Here is a 25,262-nt window from a genome sequence, read left to right on the forward strand (position 1 = left end):
CTTTATATGGGTTAAACTGGTATAAGTTTATGTAAGATTGAGATGTATAAATAGGTACAAGGTAGAATAAGGAGATTTAAGACTGCATGGTAATTTATTCAGTGAGGAAATACAGAACAGAGTAGGTGTACTACTCACAGCCATTTGTGGTACTATTGCCCGAAGACAATTAAGACCTACTATTAACAAGCAAGGAAAGAAAGAAAGAAAGAAAGAAAGAAAAAAAAAAAGACTGTTTCATATATGCCTGTTCTATTCAAAATCACAACCTGTTTGTGCAAAAGCAATATGGACACTGGTCACAACTGCGGCATTGGATAAACGCAAAGGAAACAGAACTGCTAAAGACTGTATAAAGACTATTACTATTACTGAGGGTCGTCACAAGTACTGAATGTTCAAGACACAGCACTCGACGTACACAGCCCTCTGCCTCAAACAGCGAAATGGCAAGCAAAGGAGCAGCTGCTACGAAGAATTCTACTTCTAGTAATGGTGCAAATGTTGCAAACGCAAGGCCATAATGCAAACGCAAGGCATCTCCAATTGCAAGCAAACCACGCAGATGACAGTCTTATCCCAGTAAATTGCTACATACAAGAACAGCAAAAATGTCCAAACGTACTGATCCAGATACAGAAAAAAAGGTCTACAATTGGGCTATGGTATTCCAAATGTCTGTAGAAATTAGTTTTCCTCATGAATACTGAATAAAAACCTCAGTTTTGTCTGCTTTAGTTAAAAAGTAGAATAAGGTTAGGTAAGCTAAGAATTTTTAGAGATTTTTAAAATCATAATGGTTATTATTATTACACTTATGGTATATATTATGGTTACAACGAAAGTTATGTTTGAAGGAATATTTTGAAATGTATTTGGAAGCAATTACGCTAGTTTAATGTGTGGCCAATCAAAAGAATTTCTCATGGCCACAAGGGGGCGACTGTTGCCTTATAGGTAATTGTCTGCACTTAGTATAATATTAGGGCAATGGATATTGTCTGAATCAAAATATAATTCATTATAAATAGGCGATGTTACCATAGTGGACAGTATACTGGATATATATAGTAAGGAATAGATATGAAATAAGTTTGAATGTATGAGGTAATGTTTAGCTGATTTAAGAGATTAGGTTTGTGTATGTGTTTATATAGATATACTGTATATTTGTGTTTTACAGCAAGATGGTAAAAAATAGTGTAGGGAACAGGTTTATTCTGCTCTAGTCATAAATAAGGCCAGAGAGGTTACAGTAAGATCAAGAGTCATTGTAGAGAAAAGGTATTAGGCCATAAATGATAATAGGTATGTGACAGAGCTCTGTTGGTCATTGGAATTCACAGGTGTGCTTACAGTAGATCAGAATCTACTGGTTTGTCTATTGTCCAGTGAAGGTTAAAAGCTAGGGAGTATAAATTAACTACTATGAAAAGAGATCACATCCATTGATAAAACATTGTGTAACCGACCCCAGGAAAACTTGTCAATACAACAGAACTTTGGATGAAAAGACATTCCAGATTTTACAATACTATACTTGCTTAAGGCAGTGTGGACACCACACTTTTATGACACCATGCCTCCGTGAACAGGACACGACAGCCCAGTTCAATGTTTGTTTTATTACACCTTGGAATCTGACAAACCTATAATTACCTATTCCATTGGAAACTATGAGAATATGATAGTTTGAATTGGTAAAATATGAGATAAAAGGACCAGACTTGTAGTTAGGAGTAGAAGGAAGAGGGAGAGGGAGAAGAAGAAGGAGAAGGAAGGAAGTCAGTCAGGAGGAGAAGTCATGGAGAACATGCAGAAGGAATGATTCTTGGGATGGCAATCTTTAACTTGCAAGTATACATTTTATGTTAGCAATTGAAACTGTTTGTGAAACTTATGTCATGTTGTTTTATGTTATGTAACGAAGGAAGCATATATAATTATAATTAGTATATATATCACTACTGTGTATATCTTATTCTGTACGATTTGATCTGCCTGTAAATAAAGAATCATATAAAAAGAGCGGTAATATTCAAGCTTGAACTCTCTTTAAGGAATCTTAACTTAATAACTTCATAAGTCATATGTATAAGGACTGCATATATGTATCAGCCAATTAGTTTGTAAGCCTGACATAATATATTTGCAGATATATATGATAAATGCATATTAATTGAAATATATCCATATATTAAATACCATATATGATATATTAAATATTAATATTCATAAATATGATTCCATAAATCAATACTTAGTGAAAAGGAGATCCTCCTCTTTGATCACAGAATCCACTTGCTTGTGGATGTCTTAAAGGGGTATGGTATGATATGTCGACATTCATAATGTCATCATGGGAATGTTGACACGGTCATAATGTCAATAAACAGCATGTCAATATGCATAGCTTGTTGTCGTTGATAATGCCAACATTCATCATGGTGAAACTGATGAAATTTCAGCATGATAGAATGTCGAACAAACATCCATGGTGACCAATGGATGATTTTATGTGGTCTCGACGGCTGCAGCAGCTCCAGTAACATCTTCAGGGTCCTGGAAGTCATGTGACTGTCCGTTCCGGTAGAGTCATCTGACAGAGCAGTGCTGCAGTGAGTATGGTGTTCCAACCCTAACCCTCCCTCTAGTGCATAACCTTAACCTCCCATCCTGTTCCCTAACCCTAATGATCTTAACAATGTCAACCTAATTACTATGAACATAGTGGTGTCGACTTTATGAATGTCGACATTGTTATTGTTGACCTAATGACTGCTGGATGCCGGAACGGACAGTCACATGACTTCCAGGACCCTGAAGATGTTACTGGAGCTGCTGCAGCCGTCGAGACCACATAAAATCATCCATTGGTCACCATGGATGTTTTTTAGACATTCTATCATTCTACCTTGAAGGGACAAACTTACTAACAATGGGGGTAATTCAGATCTGATCGCTGCTGTGCGTTTTTGCACAGCGGGTGATCAGATCCTAACTGCACATGCGTATGCTCCGCAATGTGCACGCGCGTCGGACAACAGCAACAGCCATCGCTGGCCAGTGACGGGATCAGGGGCGGAACTCTGGGAGGCAGTGGAGTCAGCTGCCGCCGGGCTCCTGACCTCAAGGGGGCACATCTCCTCCATTGTCTCCAGCTGCTTGACTCTGAAGATCGTTCTCTGCGAGGAGCTTTCTTGTCAGTGACACGTAAGCTGCCTCCTAGTATATACAGAGAGCTGGCTGTGGCTACAGCTAGGGGGAGCTCCACAACGCAGCTCCTGCCAGGCCCTTCCAGATGAGCTGGCCGAGTGAAGCTCTCCGTTCCTCCTTTGAGCTGATAGCAGCAGGTAGGCCTGGCAGCACTTGCCTCAAGCTGCACTGTGGGGGTGTGTGTAGTTGGAAAGGGGAGTGGTGCTGGGGGGTCTTTAATAAATGTTGGCAGTACTGTGTTTTATGTGTGCATGTTTAAGTGAGGTGTGTGTATGTGTGTGTAAAGGAAGCATGTGTTTGTTTTTGTGTGTGTGTTTTTAAGTGAAAGAGGCGTTTGTGCGTGTAAGGGAGACGTGTGTGTGTGTGTGTGTGTGTGTGTGTGTATGTGTGTGAGAGGCATATATGTGTTTAAGTGAAAGAGTGTGTGTATGTGTGCAAGTAAAAGAGGCATGTGTGTGTGTTTAAGTGAAGGAAGCGTGTGTGTGTGTGTGTGTGTGTGTGTGTGTGTGTGTGTGAGTTTAAATGAAGGAGGCGTGTGTGAGTTTAAGTGAAGGAAGCATGTGTAAGTGAGAGGCGTTTGTGTAAGTGAGAGGCATGTGTGTAAGTGAGAGGTGTTTGTGTAAGTGAGAGGCGTGTGTGTAAGTGAGAGGCATGTGTGTAAGTGAGAGGTGTTTGTGTAAGTGAGAGGCGTTTGTGTAAGTGAGGAGTGTGTGTGTTTAAGCGAAGGAGGTGTGTGTGTTTAAGCGAAGGAGGCGTGTGTAAGTGAGAGGCGTGAGTGTGAGAGGCTTGTGTGTGTTTAAGTGAAAGTGGGGTTTGTGTGTGTGTTTAAGTGAAAGAGGCGTTTGTGTGTTTTTTATATGTATACTGTATATCGGCACACCACTGCGCCAAAGCATCTACATTGTGACACGCTGGTGGGTGAGGGAGTACTGTAGATGTGCTTATAAAGGTATGCTGGTGTCTATTTTATTGTGATGACTGACTTGGAGTGCCGTCCACTTTGTATGTGTATCTATATTACTATTGGGTAAGGCACCTGAGCACGCTACTACTGTTCAACATGAGTGCCGGATAGCTACATATGAAGGGTGTGTGTGCGTATACAGTATGTAGGGGGGGCACCAACATTTATCATGCCTCCGGGCGACTGGGGCGAACTTACGCCACTGGATGGGGTGGTGCGAAAAAGCCGATCGCACGGCCATTCGCAAGGTGATTGACAGGAAGAAGACATTTGTGGGTGGCAACTGAGCGTTTACTGGAAGTGTTCGATAAAACGCAGGCATTGCCAAGCGTTTTCAGGGAGGGTGTCTCATGTCAGTTCTGGCCCCGATCAGCCTGATTGAATCGCACTGGAAGAGTAAGTCCTGGGCTGCGCAGAGACTGCACACACAGAATTTTTGCAGTTTAGCTTCACATGTGATCGCACACTTGCACGGCGAATTTACACTTCCCCTGGGGGCGGCCACTGTCTAATCGCAGGACAGCAAAAAACGCAGCCCAGCGATCAGATCTGAATTGGGCCCAATGTCTGATGTCGACCTTGCTCATGTCAACCTTTTGCCCATGTCGACCTATTTCAGGTGTCGATCTAAGGTGTGTTGACCAATTGGTGTCGACCTAAGTGGTGTTGACCTTATTGGTGTCGACCTGGAGTACGGATACCGGCCTGGTCATGTTTTATTATTTTGTACATCTATGTGGTAGCATCATTGGTACGTTTATAAACCTTCATCTGTCACCATTACATCTGCTAGCAGTACTCAGACATCTGTATTTGTGCCTCAGAAGCCCATTGCATTATTTCCCATACAGCAGCAGATTCATTAAAATGTGCTCATTCAAATTTGCACGCTTATGTTTCTCCTACAGCTTGCATTGTGTGATGCATTCATATTATGCTATTACTAAAATACATTTTGCTTATTGGAAAGTAAGAAATGCTTAAGCTGTCTATTAAACTATATACACACCCAGAGCATATAAAGAGGACTGAACAAGGGCTAGATGTACTAAGCCTTGAAAAGTGATACATTTTAATTTTTCAAACCAAGCCTGTCACATGGCAGTTAGGAGCTGATTGGCTGGTACTTTATCACCATGAAATGTATGCATTTTCAAGGCTTAGTACATCTCCCCCCAATTTCTGTTATCTCCCTTTCCAATGTTTCAAGTATCTGTGATGCCCTATCTCCACATGTGCCAAAGTGTCGTAATGGGCATATAATGAGAGAGACTGCAAAATCATGGACACATATATTTCCACAGGTAGTGGCAGTAAACTCAGTGGAAGGTAATATCTCTCACATTGACTCATCATCTGGTCATAGTGACCCCCTGCAAGTCGGTAGCAGCTCCCGCATTGGAGGCAAGATTTCAGTGGTTACCTCAGCCAACAGTAACTAGCCGTAAGTGCATACTTGTAGGTCTTGTTGAAATTATACAGCACAGTAAAGCACTGTACCCATTCAGACATAGATTTGGAGTGACGGGACAACGTCTGTTACTTTCCATGGATCTCTGAAACAGGCAAGAGTGCTATTAACTACATTGTTTCCTATTGCTGATAGTTTACGTTTTTATTTCATATATTTATATGCCAATTATATAATTGTAAGGCTCTTTTACGTGCATGCATGGTTATTGATCCATCTCCTAAGGCCAAAATTGATGTGAATTGTGTAAAAATTTGTTTCATGTGACTCTGGTCTCTATTTTTAAATTACAATCATAAAATGAGGAGTTTTTTATTGTGTTTTCACACAAACCAGCAGCTCATTGAAGCAATTAGTGCAAGGGATGTGGACAGTGTGCCCACAGGGCAAATGCGCTGTGTTCTATGGACCGTCTGCACCACCCTAGTTACGGCCCTGGTGATAGGTTTTGAGATGACCATTCTACCAGCAAAGGCGACAGGTTCCAAGTTGACATGTCCATCAGCAAAGATGACAGGATCCAAGCTGACCGGTCCCTCGGCAGCTGCAGTCATGACAAGTTCCTAGCTTGCTGGGAACATTGTCAGCTTCTGGGAATTAAAGGTCTGTATTTTGTTATTGTATACGGTATTATCGTTCTGCCTGTCCCTATTATCAATCTCTATCTCATAAAAGGCATTAGCTGAACAGTACAATTAATCGAAAGTTATATTGTATTTTTAGCTTTCTCTATATTTAGTTTCATTATGGTATTTTTAATCTTACAGGTTATTGTTTGCAACAAAAATATACTTTCTACAAAAGCCTATGTTGTAATTTAGTCGATGTCTTAGGGAAATACTAAACTAAATTTCTCTATCGTCCTAGTGGATGCTGGGGTTCCTGAAAGGACCATGGGGAATAGCGGCTCCGCAGGAGACAGGGCACAAAAAGTAAAGCTTTTCCAGATCAGGTGGTGTGCACTGGCTCCTCCCCCTATGACCCTCCTCCAGACTCCAGTTAGATTTTTGTGCCCGGCCGAGAAGGGTGCAATCTAGGTGGCTCTCCTAAAGAGCTGCTTAGAAAAAGTTTAGCTTAGGTTTTTTATTTTACAGTGAGTCCTGCTGGCAACAGGATCACTGCAACGAGGGACTGAGGGGAGAAGAAGTGAACTCACCTGCGTGCAGGATGGATTGGCTTCTTGGCTACTGGACATCAGCTCCAGAGGGACGATCACAGGTACAGCCTGGATGGTCACCGGAGCCGCGCCGCCGGCCCCCTTGCAGATGCTGAAGTCAGAAGAGGTCCAGAATCGGCGGCTGAAGACTCCTGCAGTCTTCTAAAGGTAGCGCACAGCACTGCAGCTGTGCGCCATTTTCCTCTCAGCACACTTCACACGCAGTCACTGAGGGTGCAGGGCGCTGGGGGGGGGGGCGCCCTGGGAGGCAAATGTAACCTATATAAAGGCTAAAAATACCTCACATATAGCCCCCAGAGGCTATATGGAGATATTTAACCCCTGCCTGGATTCACTAAATAGCGGGAGACGAGCCCGCCGGAAAAGGGGCGGGGCCTATCTCCTCAGCACACGGCGCCATTTCCTCTCACAGCTCCGCTGGTCAGGACGGCTCCCAGGTCTCTCCCCTGCACTGCACTACAGAAACAGGGTAAAACAGAGAGGGGGGGCAAACTTATGGCGATATTTTGATATATATAAAGCAGCTATAAGGGAGCACTTATTATAAGGCTATCCCTGTTATATATAGCGCTTTTGGTGTGTGCTGGCAAACTCTCCCTCTGTCTCCCCAAAGGGCTAGTGGGTCCTGTCTTCGTTAGGAGCATTCCCTGTGTGTCTGCTGTGTGTCGGTACGTGTGTGTCGACATGTATGAGGACGATATTGGTGTGGAGGCGGAGCAATTGCCAAATATGAGGATGTCACCCCCTAGGGAGTCGACACCAGAATGGATGCCTTTATTTATGGAACTACGGGATAGTGTCAACACGCTAAAGCAGTCGTTTGACGACATGAGACGGCCGGACAATCAATTAGTGCCTGTCCAGGCGACTCAAACACCGTCAGGGGCTGTGAAACGCCCTTTGCCTCAGTCGGTCGACACAGACCCAGACGCAGGCACTGACTCCAGTGGTGACGGTGACGAATCAACCGTATTTTCCAGTAGGGCCACACGTTATATGATTTTGGCAATGAAAGAGGCGTTACATTTAGCTGATACTACAGGTACCACTAAACAGGGTATTATGTGGGGTGTGAAAAAACTACCTATAGTTTTTCCTGAATCAGAAGAATTAAATGACGTGTGTAATGAAGCGTGGGTTGCCCCTGATAAAAAGCTGATAATTTCAAAGAAATTATTGGCATTATACCCTTTCCCGCCAGAGGTTAGGGAGCGCTGGGAAACACCTCCTAGGGTGGACAAGGCGCTAACACGCTTATCTAAACAAGTGGCGTTACCCTCTCCTGAGACGGCCGCACTTAAAGATCCATCAGATAGGAGGATGGAAAATATCCAAAAAAGTATATACACACATGCAGGTGTTATACTACGACCAGCTATAGCGACTGCCTGGATGTGCAGTGCTGGGGTAGTTTGGTCAGAGTCCCTGATTGAAAATATTGATACCCTGGACAGGGACAATATTTTACTGTCGTTAGAACAAATAAAGGATGCATTTCTTTATATGCGTGATGCACAGAGGGATATCTGCACACTGGCATCACGGGTAAGTGCTATGTCCATTTCGGCCAGAAGAGCTTTATGGACGCGACAGTGGACAGGCGATGCGGATTCAAAACGACATATGGAAGTTTTGCCGTATAAAGGGGAGGAGTTATTGGAGTCGGTCTATCAGATTTGGTGGCCATGGCTACAGCCGGGAAATCCACCTTTCTACCTCAAGTCACTCCCCAACAGAAAAAGGCACCGACTTTTCAACCGCAGCCCTTTCGTTCCTTTAAAAATAAGAGAGCAAAGGGCTATTCATATCTGCCACGAGGCAGAGGTCGAGGGAAGAGACAGCAACAGGCAGCTCCTTCCCAGGAACAGAAGCCTTCCCCGGCTTCTACAAAAGCCTCAGCATGACGCTGGGGCTTCTCAAGCGGACTCGGGGACGGTGGGTGGTCGTCTCAAAAATTACAGCGCGCAGTGGGCTCACTCGCAGGTAGATCCCTGGATCCTGCAGATAACATCTCAGGGGTACAGGTTGGAATTAGAGACAGATCCACCTCGCCGTTTCCTGAAGTCTGCTTTACCAACGTCCCCCTCCGAAAGGGAGACGGTTTTGGAAGCCATTCACAAGCTGTACTCTCAGCAAGTGATAGTCAAGGTACCTCTTCTACAACAAGGGAAGGGGTATTATTCCACTCTTTTTGTGGTACCGAAGCCGGATGGCTCGGTAAGGCCTATTCTAAATCTGAAGTCCTTGAACCTGTACATAAAGAAGTTCAAGTTCAAGATGGAGTCACTCAGAGCAGTGATAGCGAACCTGGAAGAGGGGGACTTTATGGTATCCTTGGACATCAAGGTTGCGTATCTCCACGTTCCAATTTACCCCTCACACCAGGGGTACCTCAGGTTCGTTGTACAAAACTGTCACTATCAGTTTCAGACGCTGCCGTTCGGATTGTCCACGGCACCTCGGGTCTTTACAAAGGTAATGGCCGAGATGATGACAACTCGTCTGCTGTTCCTAGGGATGATTCTGGACACGGTTCAGAAAAAGGTTTTTCTCCCGGAGGAAAAAGCCAAGGAGTTATCCGAGCTTGTCAGGAACCTCCTAAAACCAGGAAAGGTGTCTGTACGTCAATGCACAAGAGTCCTGGGAAAAATGGTGGCTTCTTACGAAGCAATTCCATTCGGCAGATTCCACGCAAGAATTTTCCAAAGGGATCTGTTGGACAAATGGTCAGGGTCGCATCTTCAGATGCACCTGCGGATAACCCTGTCTCCAAGGACAAGGGTATCTCTTCTGTGGTGGTTGCAGAGTGCTCATCTATTGGAGGGCCGCAGATTCGGCATACAGGATTGGATCCTGGTGACCACGGACGCCAGCCTGAGAGGCTGGGGAGCAGTCACACAAGGAAGAAACTTCCAGGGAGTATGGACGAGCCTGGAAACGTCTCTTCACATAAACATTCTGGAACTAAGAGCAATATACAATGCTCTAAGCCAGGCAGAACCTCTGCTTCAGGGAAAACCGGTGTTGATCCAGTCGGACAACATCACGGCAGTCGCCCATGTGAACAGACAGGGCGGCACAAGAAGCAGGAGTGCAATGGCAGAAGCTGCAAGGATTCTTCGCTGGGCAGAGAATCATGTGATAGCACTGTCAGCAGTGTTCATCCCGGGAGTGGACAACTGGGAAGCAGACTTCCTCAGCAGACACGATCTTCACCCGGGAGAGTGGGGACTTCATCCAGAAGTCTTCCACTTGCTGGTAACCCGTTGGGAAAGACCAATGGTGGACATGATGGCGTCTCGCCTCAACAAAAACCTGGACAGGTATTGCGCCAGGTCAAGAGATCCGCAGGCAATAGCTGTGGACGCGCTGGTAACGCCTTGGGTGTACCAGTCGGTGTATGTGTTTCCTCCTCTGCCTCTCATACCAAAAGTATTGAGAATTATACGGCAAAGAGGCGTAAGGACGATACTAGTGGTTCCGGATTGGCCAAGAAGGACTTGGTACCCGGAACTTCAAGAGATGATCACGGAAGATCCGTGGCCTCTACCTCTAAGGAGGGACTTGCTTCAGCAGGGTCCCTGTCTGTTTCAAGACTTACCGCGGCTGCGTTTGACGGCATGGCGGTTGAACGCCGGATCCTAAAGGAAAAAGGCATGCCGGAAGAAGTCATTCCTACTTTGATTAAAGCAAGGAAGGAAGTAACCGTGCAACATTATCACCGAATTTGGCGAAAATATGTTGCGTGGTGCGAAGATCGGAGTGCTCCGACGGAGGAATTTCAACTGGGTCGATTCCTACATTTCCTGCAATCAGGATTGTCTATGGGTCTCAAATTGGGATCTATTAAGGTTCAAATTTCGGCCCTGTCGATTTTCTTTCAAAAAGAATTGGCTTCAGTCCCTGAAGTCCAGACCTTTGTTAAGGGAGTGCTACATATACAGCCTCCTGTGGTGCCTCCAGTGGCACCGTGGGATCTCAATGTGGTTTTGGACTTTCTAAAATCTCATTGGTTTGAACCACTAAAGAAGGTGGATTTGAAATATCTCACATGGAAAGTGACCATGCTTCTAGCCCTGGCTTCGGCCAGGAGAGTGTCAGAACTGGCAGCTTTATCTTACAAAGGCCCATATCTGATTTTCCATTCGGACAGGGCAGAACTGCGGACTCGTCCGCATTTTCTCCCTAAGGTGGTGTCAGCATTTCATCTGAACCAGCCTATTGTAGTGCCTGCGGCTACAAGTGACTTGGAGGACTCCAAGTTACTGGACGTTGTCAGAGCATTAAAAATATATATTGCAAGGACAGCTGGAGTCAGAAAATCTGACTCGTTGTTTATATTGTATGCACCCAACAAGATGGGTGCTCCTGCGTCTAAGCAGACGATTGCTCGTTGGATCTGTAGCACAATCCAACTTGCACATTCTGTGGCAGGCCTGCCACAGCCTAAATCTGTAAAGGCCCACTCCACAAGGAAGGTGGGTTCATCTTGGGCGGCTGCCCGAGGGGTCTCGGCATTGCAACTTTGCCGAGCAGCTACGTGGTCAGGGGAGAACACGTTTGTAAAATTTTACAAATTTGATACTCTGGCTAAGGAGGACCTGGAGTTCTCTCATTCGGTGCTGCAGAGTCATCCGCACTCTCCCGCCCGTTTGGGAGCTTTGGTATAATCCCCATGGTCCTTTCAGGAACCCCAGCATCCACTAGGACGATAGAGAAAATAAGATTTTACTTACCGATAAATCTATTTCTCGGAGTCCGTAGTGGATGCTGGGCGCCCATCCCAAGTGCGGATTATCTGCAATAATTGTACATAGTTATTGTTAACTAATTCGGGTTATTGTTGAAGGAAGCCATCTTTCAGAGGCTCCGCTGTTATCATACTGTTAACTGGGTTTAGATCACAAGTTGTACGGTGTGATTGGTGTGGCTGGTATGAGTCTTACCCGGGATTCAAAATCCTCCCTTATTGTGTACGCTCGTCCGGGCACAGTACCTAACTGGAGTCTGGAGGAGGGTCATAGGGGGAGGAGCCAGTGCACACCACCTGATCTGGAAAAGCTTTACTTTTTGTGCCCTGTCTCCTGCGGAGCCGCTATTCCCCATGGTCCTTTCAGGAACCCCAGCATCCACTACGGACTCCGAGAAATAGATTTATCGGTAAGTAAAATCTTATTATTCAGCTATTATTAATGAACAGGCATTTGTGTGAAACGATTCATGAAGCAGAGATTAATATAGTCTCTTTGTAAAATATATTAATGTGACAAATGTCTGTGCCAGGAAGTATAACTGTGTCACTGAAAACTTTTCTTTCCTTGTGTTGTATTTGGAAAGAATTCTGTCTATTCTTGTGCACAGCCCTAAAGACTGTCTTTCATTCGTATCACAGTGGGACACTGTATTGTACCTGCAGCTATGTGTCTGTAGAGCTCCTGTGTTTCCTAGAGGTTGGTTCGGAATTGATTTACTACAGTTTTGCGCTTGGCCAAAAAAACCTGTCTCGTTTATCAATAAAAATGTCAGTAGTATAAATGAAAATACGTCAGCTCACTGCAGGAAAGCCAGTGTAAAGTGTCTGCTGCTGTGTTCTTTTACTTATCAACTCTTTGTCCATCTGAGAAAGAAGTCAAGGAGAGTTTATAGTCACATACCAAATTTACACAAGCCACAGAATGGTTTCACTCGCTACCCCCCTTCACCAGCTCATACATGCCCCTGCCACCATTTAGAGTGGTTTGATAAAAATTACTTGAAGGTCCTGTGTTAAGGAACTGGCTGAGCCAACAAGAATAGCTCTCTGTAGCAGTGCTGGATAGATGGGGAAATGGTTTCCCCCTGGGGTAGCAGTGCTGGATAGGAGGGGAAATAATTTCCCCCATGGTAGAGCAGCTTTATGTACAAATCAGAGGTTATCAGTTTTTCCTGATAAAACATAATCTGTGATTTTTGTGACAATTTAAATAAACAATATAATGCAATCACATGGGTATCTGTAATAAGGACACGTAGGGAAATCGTGTTTTGTATCTATAAACATTTCACACAAGCAGCTTCTCATTGTTTATATTTTATCCGTGATTAATTTGTAACTTACAGTAATATGCAACAGCTACTGATCTTAGATATTGATTGGAACATGAGTTTTTTTATTGGAATGCTGGGTATTTTTCAACGCAACTAAAGGGCCCTACAGACTCGCCGAGCTGCCCGACTGCCGATACAGCAGACGGGCGACCTGGCGGCGGGGGGGGATGTGACGGGGGGTGTGAAGTTTCTTCACTCCCCCCTTCACCCGCCTCCATAGCAATGCATGCTAATATGGACAATATTGTCCATATTGGCCTGCATGTTTAAACGAGCCGGCACCAGCAATGAATGAGCGGTATCTCATTCATTAATGAACAAAATCATTCATATCTTTCACTGGTATCGACCAGTGTGTAGGGCTCTTAAAGCATACCTCCCAACATTTTGGAGTAAGCTATACATACATAGTCAGGGGTGGTCACGAGTCACAATGGAGTTGTCTAGCATCACATCCCAGTTTTCTGTCACTCTGCTGGATGTGCCCAGTGCTTCCGAAGCTGCTGGGCTGCTCCCAACCTATCCCAGCACCGTCTATTGGTCATTCCGAGTTGTTCGCTCGTTGCCGTTTTTCGCAACGGAGCGATTAGGTGGAAAATGCGCATGCGCATGGTACGCAGCGCGCATACGTTCACTAATTTAACAAAAAACTTTGGCGATTTGCACAAGCTCGAGCAACGTTTTTTCTTCGCTCGAGTGATCGTAGTGTGATTGACAGGAAGTGGGTGTTTTCTGGGCGGAAACTGTCCGTTTTCAGGGAGTGTGCTAAAAAACGCAGGCGTCCCAGGTAAAAACGCAGGAGTGGCTGGCCGAACGCAGGGCGTGTTTGTGACGTCAAAGCAGGAACTAAACGGACTGAGGTGATCGCAATCTAGGAGTAGGTCTGGAGCTACTCAGAAACTGCAAGGAATTATTTAGTAGCAGTTCTGCTAATCTTTCGTTCGCTATTCTGCTAAGCTAAGATACACTCCCAGAGGGCGGCGGCCTAGCGTGTGCAATGCTGCTAAAAGCAGCTAGCGAGCGAACAACTCGGAATGAGGGCCATTGACCTGCTGCTATGCTATGCAGAGCAGCAGGTAAGATTGTGCCCTCCCAACCATTTCCTAACATGGGACAGAGGACATGTTTGAGCATAGCTAAAAAGCACGCAGCTGGGCAAAACCATATTTCACTGCAGGTGGGGCAGATGTAGCAAGTTCAGAGAGATTTAGATTTGGGTGAGTTTGTTCAAACTGAAATCTAAATTGTAGTGTAAACATAAAGCTGTCTAACATTTGTGGGCTACATGCAAAAGCAGTCAGTATTTACCCTGCATAGAAAAAATATAAATGTATTGCTCCTTTTGCATGGCAACATGGTTTGTTCCACACACAAAGGCCCTCATTCCGAGTTGATCGCTCGCTAACTGCTTTTAGCAGCAGTGCAAACGCTAAGCCGCTGCCCTCTGGGAGTGTATCTTAGCTTAGCAGAAGTGCGAATGAAAGATTAGCAGAACGGCACAGGAAAAATGTCATGGCGTTTCTGAGTAGCTCCAGACCTACTCCTATCTTGCGATGACTGCAGTCTGTTTAGTTCCTGGTTTGACGTCACAAACACGCCCTGCGTTCGGCCAGCCACTCCCCCGTTTCCCCAGCCACTCCTGCGTTTTTGCCTGGCACGCCTGCGTTTTTAGCAAACTCCCTGAAAATGCAGAGTTGCCGCCCAGAAACACCCACTTCCTGTCAATCATACTACGAACACTCGAGCGACTGAAAAACGTTGCTCGAGGTTGGGTAAAACTACAACGTTTTGTGTGAAAGTACTTAGCGCATGCACGCTGCGTACCATGCGCATGCGCAGAATTGCCGCTTTTTCACTTGATCGCTGCGCTGCGAAAAACGGCAGCAAGCGATCAACTCGGAATGAGGGCCAAAGTTACTTGCTTTTTTGGCTTTACTTGCAAACATGAATCAGGCATAGTGGCCGAAAAGTTGGACTGCCCCACCAAAATTGGGACAGTTGGGGGGGTATGCTTAAAGGTATTATGGAAATTGGATACCACAAACGCTCATTATCAGTTAAGGATGTCATTGATATGTGTGATTAAATTAAATAATTCAATTACATATATAGTGAATGTTTTTGTTAGTGACCTATCTGCAACTATTGAAATGATATTGCATTTTTATATGATAACATAATTTATTGATTTATACAGTACATTTCTTAGTTAACAATCAGCATTTTGACTTCAAGGGAATATGTGCACTGACACACATACATACCATTATTGTATGCCCATGTGAGGTTAATAACATTTATTCATTAATAGGTGTTCTCATTTACTCCATACTATATAAATGCTCTTTTTACACTGCTATTTTGTTTTTAGAGAAATTCTGGAGGGACTGAAATGTTAATGTAACACTTGTATTTTTCACACTTAAGCCCTGTGAGTAAAGACAGGAAGGATGTGTTTTGTATGTCCTTAAACTTGACACCAATCCTGCACATTGCGGAACTTGTGAGTAGTGCACATTCACAATAAATGGTTTCATATCTATTATATATACCGTATCGATAGATAGATAGATAGATAGATAGATAGATAGATAGATAGATAGATAGATAGATAGATAGATAGATTATGACAGGAATCAGATAGACTGGTGTAAAATCGAAGATAGATTGTACTCTCACCACCGGCAGTTTACAGGCAATTGCAGGTTGTAATGCTGCCCGAGTTTAGCAGTTGTGCGGGATGCTGGGCGTACTCGGAGTACGAATCAAAATGGTTTTTATAACCACTTCCTTACCCTTTTTTAATATAGTTTCCCTATAATGTCCCTTTATGTATTCTGCACTCTTTTACGTTAAATTACCAATATATCCATAAAGGAAAATTGTGTGTATATACAGTATTATCACAGTTTTAATAGAACTTTCCCTTTTAATTTAAAGTAGAGGTTGAGTATCCCTTATCCAAAATGATTGGGACCAGAGGTATTTTGGATATCGGATTTTTCCGTATTTTGGAATAATTGCATACCATAATGAGATATCATGGTGATGGGACCTAAATCTAAGCACAGAATGCATTTATGTTATATATACACCTTATACACACAGCCTGAAGGTAATTTTAGACAATATTTTTTTATAACTTTGTGCATTAAACAAAGTGTGTGTACATTCACACAATTCATTTATGTTTCATATACACCTTATACACACAGCCTGAAGGTCATTTAATACAATATTTTTAATAACTTTGTGTATTAAACAAAGATTGTGTACATTGAGCCATCAAAATACAAAGGTTTCACTATCTCAGTCTCACTCAAAAAAGTCCGTATTTCGGAATATTCCGTATTTCGGAATATTTGGATATGGGATACTCAACCTGTATTAATTTTCTGTGCACTTCATATTGCATATTCATAGAATAGCCAGCCTCTGTATCACCGTTTTTATCTAAATGTAAGAAAAAAAGATTTTTTTTCCTTTGAATTTAAAGTATTAATTTTTTTATCTGTGCAAAATGTATATTCATAGGATTGCCAGCATCTCCCCTGTTTCTGTGATCAACATCTCCGCTCACTGTATATTATTGCCATCACTAGAACGCATAGCTGGAATGCATGCACTTCCAGCGGTGGTGGAACGCAGGTAGAACGTGGAACGTCTGGTCCGCCTTACACTTAGCACAAACGGAGCTGCTGAAAGCCTTTATAGGCTTATTATCTTTAACACAGGGGCAGACATAACTTATAAACATTGGGGGACCTATTTACTATGGTAAAAATTTATTTTAATACTGATTTTAATAAATTTGGCATGCTTTTACACATTATGCATCAGTAACCCCAGGAAGCCGCTGTCACTTCCTGTAAAGGGGTACAAATATCTCCATAGTCCACTCTCTCTCCACTCCTTGACAAAGATCCCTAGAGGATCGAAATGCATTGGTGAGGATAATGTGGATCTATAAGGACTGTTCTAAAGCTATGATAACCCATTTTGAAGGTATATTGTGCCTATTTGTGTTAAGATTGTAGTCCAGATCTGCATCTTCATATTTGGGACACATTACCATCTACTTTCTTATATGGTGTTGGACTTTGAATGGATCCTGTTACATATTTTAAGATTTTTTTTTATTTTTGGATAATAAAAAAAGTTTAGTTTTTAATGGACACCATGGGGTATATGCAATTGCTCTCAAATTGCCGCAAATGTCGAAAAACGGGGCATTTTCGACACAAAAAAAGATTCGACAATGCAATACAGTACTTTTCGACAAAAAAACGGCCGTTTCAAATTCGACTTTTTGCAATTCGACAGTAGTCAAATTCGACATGTCTGCAATGGTAAAAATGCGGCTTTTCGACAAAAGTATATTCAATTGAAGAATGTCGATTCGACAACAGTGCTTTTCGACAGTCATTTCGTCAATTTCAGTCCACCTCATTTTGATGGCGGGATCTAATAATTTTTTTTAAAAACATGGGTTTTTTTGTTTTTTTTTTATTGCTAATAGCATATCTATTTATATTAGAAGGGATTATGTACTTGGTTTGTCTATTAGGAGCCACAAGTATTATTTATATCTTTTTATAAATAATATTTTTTTTTTACTGACTAAAATAATATGGAGAGATCAGAGTTTGTTTTTCAGTGGGAAGGGGTGGGAATGGGTTAAAAATCCTGAAAAAAAATGTGTGGGGTCCCCCCTCCTAAGCTCTTTGAGCCGGTCCTGGTTGTAAAAATATGGGGGGGGGGGGGGAATGACAGGGGATCCCCCGTATCTTCACAACCAGCACCGGGCTCTGCGTCCGGTCCTGGTGCAAAAAATACGGGGGACAAAAGACGTAGGGGTCCCCCGTATTTTTCACACCAGCACTGGGCTCCACTAGCTGGAGAGATAATGCCACAGGCGGGGGACACTTTTATACCGGTCCCTGCGGCCATGGCATTAAATCCCCAACTAGTCACTTATGGCCGGGGTACCCTGGAGGAGTGGGGACCCCTTAAATCAAGGGGTCCCCCCCTCCAGCCACCCAAGGGCCAGGGGTGAAGCCCGAGGCTGTCCCCCCATCCAAGGGCTGCGGATGGGAGGCTGATAGCCAAGTGACAAAAATAAAGAATATTGTTTTTTGTAGCAGAACTACAATTCCCAGCAAGCCTCCCCCACAAGCTGGTACTTGGAGAACCACAAGTACCAGCATGCGGGAGGAAAACGGGCCTGCTGGTACCTGTAGTTCTACTGCAAAAAAAAATACCCAAATAAAAACAGTACATGCACACCGTGAAAGTAAAACTTTATTACATACATGCACGCCGACACACACATACTTACCTATGTTGACACGCCGACTCGGTCCCCTTCTCCACGTAGAATCCATGGGGTACCTGAAAATAAAATTATACTCACCAAAATCCTGTGTAGATCTGTCGTCTACTTGTAATCCACGTACTTGGCAAAATAATAAAACGCAAAAACCCGGACCACGCACTGGGACCCCTTTCCCCGAATGCCGGGACATCCCGTGACTCCTGTCACAGAGGGTCCCTTCGTGGCACTCTCCTGATTGGCTGTGCGCGTCTGAGCTGTCAGACGGCGCATAGCACTATGCCGCTCCATTATATTCAATGGTGGGAACTTTGCGGTCAGCGGTTGACCGCGAGTAACCTCACCGCTGACCGCAAAGTTCCCACCATTGACTATAATGGAGCAGCATAGTGCTATGTGCCGTCTGACAGCTCAGACGCGCACAGCCAATCAGGAGAGTGCCATGACGTGGCGCTCCCTGATTGGCTGAAGGGACCCTCTTTGACAGCAGTTACGGGGGGGTCCCAGCAGTCGGGGAAAGGGGTCCCATGTGTAAACATGGGACCCCTTTCAGTGCGTGGTCCGGGTTTTGCGTTTTATTATTTTGCCAAGTACGTGGATTACAAACAAGAAAAGGACAGATCTACACTGGATTTTTGTGAGTATAATTTTATTTTCAGGTACACCATGGATTGTACGTGGAGAAGGGGACCGAGTCGGCGTGTCAACATAGGTAAGAATGTGTGTGTCGGCGTGCATGTATATAATAAAGTTTTACTTTCACGGTGTGCATGTACTGTTTTTATTTGGGTATTTTTTTGCAGTAGAACTACAGGTACCAGCGGGCCTGTTTCCCCCCGCATGCTGGTACTTGTGGTTCTCCAAGTACCAGCTTGCGGGGGAGGCTTGCTGGGACTTGTAGTTCTGCTACAAAAAACAATATTCTTTATTTTTGTCACTTGGCAATCAGCCTCCCATCCGCAGCCCTTGGATGGGGGGGACAGCCTCGGGCTTCACCCTTGGCCGGCTGGAGGGGGGGACCCCTTGATTTAAGGGGTCCCCACTCCTCCAGGGTACCCCGGCCAGGGGTGACTAGTTAGTGATTTAATGCCACGGCCTCAGGGACCGATATAAAAGTGTCCCCCGGCTGTGGCATTATCTCTCTGACTAGTGGAGCCCGGTGCTGGTGTTAAAAATATGGGGGACCCCTACGTTTTTTATCCCCCATATTTTTGGCACCAGGACCGGATGCAGAGCCCGGTGCTGGTTGTGAAAATACGGGGGATCCCCTGTCATTTTTTTCTCTGTATTTTTACAACCAGGACTGGCTCAAAGAGCCCGAGGCTGGTTATGCTTAGGAGGGGGGACCCCCACGCATTTTTTTTCAGGATTTTTTACACACTTTTATGCCGTCCATGAAGTCGAATCCAGGACGCACACTATCGTCAATTGGTCCGTTTTTCGACAGCGGGACTGTCAAATCCGTTTTTTATTGAATATGTCGAATTCGGGTCCCGGCGGGAGGGTGTCTGACTGTTAAATTGTGTCAAATTTAAAAACGGTCGAATTCCAGCGGAATTCGACCGCAATTGCATATACCCCATGTGTGTGACGCGTCTGTGGCCATTTGCAAAGAAACCATCATGTGAGGATCCCAACCGTTTTAACTGTGAGTTGGGTATGCTCTTATTGCTACCATCTTTGTGATTGGTGTACAATTATTTCTAAGATGTATTTTAAAGAAACCTTGATATGCGTCTTCCATTCTATTGTCAAGTGAGTTTCTAGTAAAAGCTATCTATAGAAGATTGGGATTGTAAGGAACAAGTGAAAGAAACCTTGATAGGAGGAACCAAGCCACAAAATTTGTTAGTTTTGGGTACGCTACATCACTCTCCCCCTTAGGGTGTTTGTGGACTATTGGTACTGTTTCCATTAATATGAAACCTTTATATACCTGGCGTACATGCTCAACAAATTATCTGTACGCCTGATGCTATTCTTGGTCATCTGAACATTTCCACTTCTTAGTATAAGAACTGCATATTTTAAATCAAGATAACACTACACATTGTTCATCTTTTATTTACATGAACCACCTCTGAAGGAAAACATCATCAAGAGGAAGATACGTCATCTGCAATTCTTTGTACTTGCTGGTTTGATTGTCATTTTAATGTTGCCTTTGATTTACTGACTTATTTGGTATAAATTTCATATTCTTTATACTACTGATTTAATTCTCTACAATCCCACTTTGAGCTTCCCTCTCTTGGTTGGGACTTAACGAAGCTTCAATCAGCACCTGGCAGTCCAGTGTATTGAGGGCCTGAAGCAAAGGTTGACTACACTTCCCTTTCAGGGTTTTAACAAATTAATATGGTAAATTTGTATCTCTTTCCTTCTACCCTCCTGTCATACTTTATAATTAATGGGTGCCACAGCCTCTATGACCTCATAAGGACCTTGCCAGTTGGCTTACGGTTTACTTTCAGGGGTGAGAACTAAAACTAATACCTTGTCCCCTGGTTTAAATTTGTGGTTAACAGCTGTGACATCACAGTTACATTTTTTATGTTGTTGGGCCTGGTTCATATGCTCTGTTACCTGTGGCTCAATTTACCTTAGGCGACCATATAACTGAAACACAATATCAGGCTCTTCAGTTGGTTGCTGCTCCCAGCCCTACTTTAAGAAATCCAAAATCTGTCCAGGCTGCCGACCATAAAGGAGCTCAAAAGGGCTAAACCCTGTAGATGACTGGTGTACATCCAATATACGGCAAATATTAGGTAGGTACCTCTCTTGGAACAACACCCACTTTATCATCTGCTTCAGGGTTTGATTAAATCATTCTACCAGTCCATAAGTTTGTAGGTGATAGACTGAAGTGGTAATTCTATCAACCCCCACAGGCGGCACAGATCCTTCAATTTAGACATAAAAGTAGTTCCCTGGTCCATCAGTACCTCCTCTGAGATCCCAACCGTGTGAATAATATTACCAGCTCCTGGTGCTAGACTTAGTATTCCGTAGTGGTATTGCCTCAGAGTACCTGAAAGCATTAAAATGAAAAACAGCGCCAAACAAATATAATTAAAAACAATTTAATCCACATTTGTGTTAGGCAAGTATAAAATAGGAAACGTGGAAGCATAGTCAGCTGCCACTCAGATATATTGATGCCCATGAGCAGACTTTTCCAACCTACCAATCCATATCAATCCTCTCAAAAGGTACGGACATGATATGAAGGGGAATAAGGGGTGCTCTAAATTCTGTCCGGGGTGCTGTCTTCTAGCATACAGGGCATTCCTGGCAATACTTTTTTTACTGCAGCATGAATACCTGGCCAGAAGAACCTTTACTGAATACGTTGGAGAGTTTTCTTCTCTCCTAAAGGAACACTCCATAAATGTGTGTGAGCCGCCCTCAGTACCAACTTCTCATGTTACCTGGAAACCAGTAACTGGTCTATCTTTTTACCTTGTAAATAAGCAACCTGGTACAATAAATCACTCTTTACCACAAAATAGGGTGTGCTGCCAGGGGGTAAAGCAGTTTCTATTTTACCATTTATCATTGCAACATTTTCAAATGCATGTACCAAATTCCCATTATTTTTCTGAGAAATATTCCTGTAAAGAAACATTTCTTTGGATGGGTGACCATTCATCTTCCCGATCACATTCCTCTTGCTTCTCACTGACAAGGGAAGGTTTTATTTTTACCTGACTTTGGCAGAGTACAGCACTTGTGTTATTAGGGACTTTGACAGACGGTTTCCTTTATGCCAGGTTATTATCTCTTGTACAAGAGGAAAGTCACAGCACAAAATCACTGTGTAGGGAGACCTTGGGGACATGGCAGGTACCATTTTAATCAGTCGCCCTTTTAACACCACCAACAGTTTACCCAGGGGTACTCTTCCACATCCCCATGAATACACAGTACTTTAATTGAGGGTAACACCTAATCAGCTCTTTTGGTACCAGGTTAGCTGACAGAAGGGACAGTTAACTACCTGTATCAATCAAGGCCAAGACCTTCCAGCCTTTAATTTGTATGGTCATCCGGAAAAAGGTGGTTTATTTCCAGAGAAGCAATGCCTGCCAGCATACTAATAACAGGTTGGACCAATTTATCCATGCTACAGTCCATCGGCTTACCCTGGTTTGGCAGTCCCGGCATACATGACCAGGTTAACTGCAGTTATAGCACATGACTGGAAGTGGTTTGTCTGTTGTAACCGCTGGAACCTGGGCCCTGGCTTAGGAACTGTCTGGTACCCTTGCTTGGGTTTATTCAGCTTCCCCAAGGTCACAAATCATTCTAGTATGACTACCAACTCCTCGATTGTTTGGGGGTCAGCCTGGAGAGCCCATTGTTGAACCTCACAAACTAATACCCATACAGCATGGTCTAATGCAACAACCTCCATGATACACTGAGAGGTGTTCTTATCCGCTTGTAACCATGCTTTACTTTGCTGTGCCAACTCGGCCATTTTTACCCTTTGGCTTTAAGAGGTGGTCAGTTGCCAGTCATAAAACTTTGGACTTTGCTAGGCCCCGTCACCCCAATCCTGGCGAGTATGGCTGGTATTAGGTGTTTATAAGAGTCAGCTTGAGCAACAGGTAGTTCCGCATAAGCTAACCTCATTGCCCTCAGGTCATTTAAGCATGGTAGCCAGTTGTTCAAATTAGAGATGAGCGGGTTCGGTTTCTCGGAAACCGAACCCCCCCGAACTTCAGCCTTTTTACACGGGTCCGAGGCAGACTCGGATCTTCCCGCCTTGCTCGGCTAATCCGAGCGCGCCCGAACGTCATCATCCCGCTGTCGGATTCTCGCGAGGCTCGTATTCTATCGCGAGACTCGGATTCTATATAAGGAGCCGCGCGTCGCCGCCATTTTCACACGTGCATTGAGATTGATAGGGAGAGGACGTGGCTGGCGTCCTCTCCGTTTAGAGTAGACTAGAGAGTAGAGAGTAGAGACACTTGATTTACTAATTTTGGGGAGCATATTAGGACGGAGTACTACTTGCTGATAGTGTGACCAGTGACCACCAGTTTAATTAATCCGTTCTCTGCCTGAAAAAAAACGATACACAGTGTGACACAGTCACATACCATATCTGTGCTCAGCCTCAGTGTGCCCTCAGTGTGCTGCATCATCTATGTAATACTGTATATCTGACTGTGCTGAGTGCTCACTGCTCACACAGCTTAATTGTGGGGGAGACTGGGGAGCAGTTATAGCAGGAGTACATATTTTAACAGTGCACACTTTTGCTGCCAGAGTGCCACTGCCAGTGCCAGTGTGACTGACCAGTGACCACTACTACTTGCTGATAGTGTGACCAGTGACCACCAGTTTAATTAATCCGTTCTCTGCCTGAAAAAAAACGATACACAGTGTGACACAGTCACATACCATATCTGTGCTCAGCCTCAGTGTGCCCTCAGTGTGCTGCATCATCTATGTAATACTGTATATCTGACTGTGCTGAGTGCTCACTGCTCACACAGCTTAATTGTGGGGGAGACTGGGGAGCAGTTATAGCAGGAGTACATATTTTAACAGTGCACACTTTTGCTGCCAGAGTGCCACTGCCAGTGCCAGTGTGACTGACCAGTGACCACTGACCACCAGTATATTGTGATTGTCTGCCTGAAAAAGTTAAACAATCGTCGTGTGGTGTTTTTATTCTATAAACGCATTCTGCTGACAGTGTCCAGCAGGTCCGTCATTATATAATATATACCTGTCCGGCTGCAGTAGTGATATATATATATTTTTTATATCATTATCATCCAGTCTATATTAGCAGCAGACGCAGTACGGTAGTCCACGGCTGTAGCTACCTCTGTGTCGGCAGTCGCTAGTCCATCCATAATTGTATACCACCTACCTGTGGTGTTTTTTTTTTTCTATCTTCTTGATACTACTAGTAGCTTACTTTAGGAGTCTGCAGTGCTGAGCTGACAGTGTCCAGCAGGTCCGTCATTATATAATATATACCTGTCCTGCTGCAGTAGTGATATATATATATTTTTTTTATATCATTATCATCCAGTCTATATTAGCAGCAGACGCAGTATGGTAGTGCACGGCTGTAGCTACCTCTGTGTCGGCAGTCGCTCGTCCATCCATAATTGTATACCACCTACCTGTGGTGTTTTTTTTTTTTCTATCTTCTTGATACTAGTAGCTTACTTTAGGAGTCTGCAGTGCTGAGCTGACAGTGTCCAGCAGGTCCGTCATTATATAATATATACCTGTCCGGCTGCAGTAGTGATATATATATATATATATATTTTTTATATAATTATCATCCAGTCTATATTAGCAGCAGACGCAGTACGGTAGTCCACGGCTGTAGCTACCTCTGTGTCGGCAGTCGCTCGTCCATCCATAATTGTATACCACCTACCCGTGGTGTTTTTTTTTTTTCTATCTTCTTGATACTAGTAGCTTACTTTAGGAGTCTGCAGTGCTGAGCTGACAGTGTCCAGCAGGTCCGTCATTATATAATATATACCTGTCCTGCTGCAGTAGTGATATATATATATATTTTTTTTATATCATTATCATCCAGTCTATATTAGCAGCAGACGCAGTACGGTAGTCCACGGCTGTAGCTACCTCTGTGTCGGCAGTCGCTAGTCCATCCATAATTGTATACCACCTACCTGTGGTGTTTTTTTTTTTTCTATCTTCTTGATACTACTAGTAGCTTACTTTAGGAGTCTGCAGTGCTGAGCTGACAGTGTCCAGCAGGTCCGTCATTATATAATATATACCTGTCCGGCTGCAGTAGTGCTATATATATATATTTTTTATATCATTATCATCCAGTCTATATTAGCAGCAGACGCAGTACGGTAGTCCACGGCTGTAGCTACCTCTGTGTCGGCAGTCGCTCATCAATCCATAAGTATACTAGTATCCATCCATCTCCATTGCTTACCTGAGGTGCCTTTTAGTTGTGCCTATTAAAATATGGAGAACAAAAATGTTGAGGTTCCAAAAA

At 43.9% G+C, this 25,262-nt stretch overlaps 1 long non-coding RNA gene across 2 annotated transcripts in view; it reads right to left on the bottom strand.

The window, feature by feature from the left end:
- The window catches only part of LOC134928148 (uncharacterized), a 196,425-nt gene that overhangs the window by 63,591 nt on the left and 107,572 nt on the right, over nucleotides 1-25,262 (bottom strand). Inside the window, exon 4 of one of the 2 annotated variants that reach the window (XR_010177841.1) lies at nucleotides 20,365-21,281. The exons of the other annotated variant lie outside the window; for it this stretch is intronic. This is a non-coding gene — a long non-coding RNA (uncharacterized LOC134928148). Of the gene's footprint in view, nucleotides 1-20,364; nucleotides 21,282-25,262 lie in introns of those variants that run through there. 2 annotated transcript variants of the gene reach the window in all.

Source organism: Pseudophryne corroboree, chromosome 5 (assembly GCF_028390025.1).
Source record: "Pseudophryne corroboree isolate aPseCor3 chromosome 5, aPseCor3.hap2, whole genome shotgun sequence".
Taxonomy (NCBI): Eukaryota; Metazoa; Chordata; class Amphibia; order Anura; family Myobatrachidae; genus Pseudophryne; species Pseudophryne corroboree.